The following is a 4364-nucleotide window of genomic DNA, read 5'->3' as shown; positions in this document are numbered from 1 at the left end:
AAAGTTTGCTTCCGTGCCACTACCAGGGGTGTTGCACACCAGCGCTATGCTCCCGGGTGATACTACTCAGGCCCGCTGCTATCGGCAAATTGATGTTGCTGAGCAGCTACTGTCGATGCTCACGGGCGCTAATTTTTTTTTTTTAATTCGTTGCCAATCTTTCCAATTCTTTGTCAAATCACAAACGCCAGAGGTCACCTTGCACCTGTCAAGGATCACTCTGCGCCAATGCTCTTAGCCAAAAGGCCTAGAGCCACTGCACCGTTCCTGGAAGTACTGCAATACCAGGTTCGTGCCATGGAGGTGGATGGGTCAGGCCCCCCACACACCTCCGTGGAGGTGGATGGGTCAAGCCACCCCACCCACCTCCTATTTCCAAAAAGCATAGGAGAATCACCTTCCTGATCCAGGGAGAACCACGTTGGGGTCATGGTTACTCCCCTGTCAGGTCAGTTACGCATGATCTTAGCCAAAAGGCTGAGAAGATTTTTTTTTTTTTTTTTTAATTCGTAGCCAATCGTTCCAATTCTTTGTCAAATCACAAACGCCAGAGGTCACCTTGCACATGCCAAGGATCACTCTGCGCCAATGCTCTTAGCCAAAAGGCCTAGAGCCACTGCACCGTTCCTGGAAGTACTGCAATACCAGGTTCGTGCCATGGAGGTGGATGGGTCAGGTCCCCCACACATCTCCGTGGAGGTGGATGGGTCAAGCCACCCCACCCACCTCTGAGAAGATGCTTTAACGCCCCTCCCAGGGGGCACTAAGCAATCGAATTTTACACCCTAGGAATCCTTTGCTTCACTGCTCACTTCACAGGAGAGAGTTGGCGGCACAGTTATAACCCACTGTAGGTACAGCCTTCTGTTATTCCACTCTGCCTCTACATCCAAAGTGCTGGGTGAAGATCATTAAAAGCTTTTAGAAGAAGATAAGTCTGGATGGCTGAGTTTTTGCCCTCAAGTCCCCAGCCTCCTCACTGTTAGGAATAATTATGCACCTCAAGCGCAGGCGGATTCTAAGCTTGATGGTTCATTAGCTCGATGTGAATTCTTACGTCATTCAAATTAAACGACATCGACTTCTGTTTCACATTACGGTCACTTGCAATTTTTTTGAAGCACGGTGAAATAAAAATCGCACGTGTTGTCAATTGAGTACTTTATAAACAGCAGCTTGTTTTGTATCAGCTCTTACCCTAATTAATGTTTCAGGGTCTTCAACAGATTGAAATGGCAGCAACAGTGTAGAGGGTACGATTCGTCAGAGCAGGGCGTAGGTGCATAAGGGTAAAAGGGAGAGTTATCACGGACGAGTCGCTATTGCCCACTTTGCCTTACCACCCAAGGCAAACGGCACGCCCAATACATTAGTGATTTCCATTTCCATGAGGTACAACAATCCTTTCATTTTGGTTGTATATAGAACTCGCTACCACAGGGAGTGATTAAGGCAAATAGCATAGATGCATTTAAAGAAAGACTTGCAATTATATAGCGCCTTTCACGACCACCGGATGTCTCAAAGCGCTTTACAGCCAATGAAGCACTTTTGAAGTGTAGTCACTGTTGTAACGTAGGAAACGTGGCAGTCAATTTGCACACAGCAAGCTCCCACAAACGGCAACGTGATAATGACCAGATAATCTGTTTTTTTGTTATGTTGATTGAGGGAAAAATATTAGCCCATGAAACCCTGCACTTCTTCAAAAGAGTACCACAGGATCTTTTATGTCCACTTGAGAGAGCAAACAGGGCCTCGGTTTAATGTCGCATCCAAAATACAGCATCTCCAACAGTGCAGCACTAGCTTAGATTTTTATGCTCAAGTCCCTGGAGTGAGACTTGACCCCACAACCTTCTGACTCGGAGGTGAGAGTGCTACCCACTGGGCCACAGCTGACACAACTAGACTTTGGGGCCCATGCAGAGCTGCTACTGTTAATACCTACCTTTTAGCCCACATGAATGCAATTAATTCGCTATCTAGTTTAAAATCTATACGATTCTTTGTTGATAGGTTTTTGGAAATCAAGATACACAATATCTGACTTACAGCCTTCTTAAGTATAGACATCATTTGGGCCTCTCTATAGTCGATGCAGAGCCCCAGATCTCAATGAATGGTTAAATACATGAGTCAACATCTCATGTGCGTCCTGACCAACATTCATCCCTCAAGCAACATTGATGGAATTCAATGCGTAAAAGCGTGAAGTGATGCACTTTGGGAGGATCATTGTGGAAAGTTATTGGGCCAGAAATTGCGGTCAGAGGGTTGTCACTGGGCACCGCACTTCAGGAAAGATGTAGAGGCCTCAGAAAGGGTACAGAGGAGGTTTCCCAGGGTGTTACCAGGGATGAGGGACTACAGTTATGAGGAGAGGTTGGAAAAGTTAGGATTGTGCTCCTTGGAACAGAGGAGCTAAAGAGGTAACCTAATAGAGCATTCAAGATGATGAGAGGATTTGATAGTGTAGAGAGAGAAAGGCTATTCCCTCTGGTGAGCGGGTCAATAACCAGAGGTCATAGATTCAAAATCACTGTGAAAAGATCTAGGGGAGATGAGGAAATGGTTTCACTCAGAGAGTTGTGGGGATTGGGAACGCTCGGCCTGAAAGGGTGGTGGGAGCTGATTCCATCAATAATGTTAAAAGGGAGTTGGACAGGTGCCTGAGGATGAGGAACTGACAGGGTTACGGACAAAAGGCGGGGATGTGGGACTGACCACAACTGCTCTTTCAAAAGACCCAGCACAGAAACGACGGGCTGAATGGACTGCAGCGGTTCAAGAAGGCGGCTCACCACCACCTTCTCAAGGGCAATAAATGCCAGCCTTGCCAGTGATGCCTTAACATCGAGAGAAATAACAGGACGCAAAACCACACCAACGTACAGTAAAGACATCAAGCTAACTTCAGCGACTCAACGCTCTAGGTCTGCAGTGTCACTCGAGGGGGATTGAGGAGCTGCTTGATGTTATGTTGCCAATTCTGCAGCCCGCTATCTCACCAATCAAGGATAGGAACATTGGAACAAGAGGAGGCCATTCAGCCCCTCTAGCTTGTTCCACCATGCAATTCGATCACGACTGATCTGTTTCTCAACTCCATCTACCCTCCTTGGTTCCGAAACCCTTAATACCCTTGCCTAATAAAAATCTAAGAATCTTGGCCTTGACATTTTCAATTGACCCCCCCCCCCCCAGCCTCAAAAGTTTTTTGGGGGCGAGAATTCCAGATTTCCACCACCCTTTGTGTGAAGACGTGCTTCCTGACATCATCACTGAACGGCCTGGCTCTAATTTTAAAGCCATATTTCCTTGTTCGGACTTGCACTACCAGAGGAAATAATTTCTCTCTATCTATCCTAGCAACAACGCCTTTAGTCGTCTTAAACACCTCAATTAGATCACCCTTTAATCTTTTACACTCGAGGGAATACAGGGCATTGGTGAGACTACACCTGGAGTACTGCGTACAGTTTTGGTCTCCTTAATTAAGAAGAGATATATTTGCATTGGAGGCAGTTCAGAGAAGGTTCACTAGGTTGATTCCTGAGATGAAGGGGTTGTCTTATGAAGAAAGGTTAAGCTGGTTGGGCCGAGACTCATTAGAGTTTTGAAGAATGAGTGGTGATCTTATTGAAATATATCAGATTCTGAGGGAGCTTGACAGGCTAGATGCAGAGAGGATGTTTCCCCTTGTGAGGGAATCTAGAATTAGGAAGCGTAGTTTCAGAATAAGGAGTCGCACATTTAAAACAGAAATGAAGAGGAATTTTTTCTTTTAGAGGGTCGTGAATCTTTGTAATTCTCCAGCCCAGCGAGCTGCGGAGGCTGGGTCATTGAATATATTTAAGGTGGTGATAGACAGATTTTTGACTGATAAGGGAGTCAAGGGTTATGGGGAGTGGGCAAGGAGTGGAGTTGAGGCCAAGCCCAAATCTACCATGATCTTATTGAATGGCGGAGCAGGCTCGAGGGGCCAAGTGGCCGACTCCAGCTATTTCTTATGTTCAATACAAGCGTGGAGTGCACAGTCTCGCTAAATGTACCCTACTTCACCTTCCTAGAAAACTGGACGCAACTGAAAACAGGAGAGGTTTTCAAAGCAATTACCAGATGTTGATCACTTAGCGGATTTTGAGATTTAATTTGTGCCATGTTTAATCATTTTACTAGCGTTTCCTCAGTGTAAGTTCGGTTTGGAATTGCCTGTGTCTTGCAGTGTAATTAAAATGCTTTTATTTTTTTTTCGTTGCTTTTTGCTGTTTTATTTGGCTGGTTCGTAGTCCACATGAGTCAGTCCACATGGAAGCAATTAAGACCTGGGGGAAAGAAAACCTGTCCTGACTCCAAGAACA

General features: G+C 45.7%; 1 pseudogene; it reads right to left on the bottom strand.

The window, feature by feature from the left end:
* Positions 1-251: 251 nt before the first annotated feature.
* LOC139280358 (U2 spliceosomal RNA) lies at positions 252-489 on the bottom strand (annotated as a pseudogene).
* Positions 490-4364: the final 3875 nt, after the last annotated feature.

This window comes from Pristiophorus japonicus, chromosome 14 (genome assembly GCF_044704955.1).
Source record: "Pristiophorus japonicus isolate sPriJap1 chromosome 14, sPriJap1.hap1, whole genome shotgun sequence".
Taxonomy (NCBI): domain Eukaryota; kingdom Metazoa; phylum Chordata; class Chondrichthyes; family Pristiophoridae; genus Pristiophorus; species Pristiophorus japonicus.
Note: the sequence above shows the minus strand (reverse complement) of the source record. Positions and strands in the feature narration are given on the sequence as shown.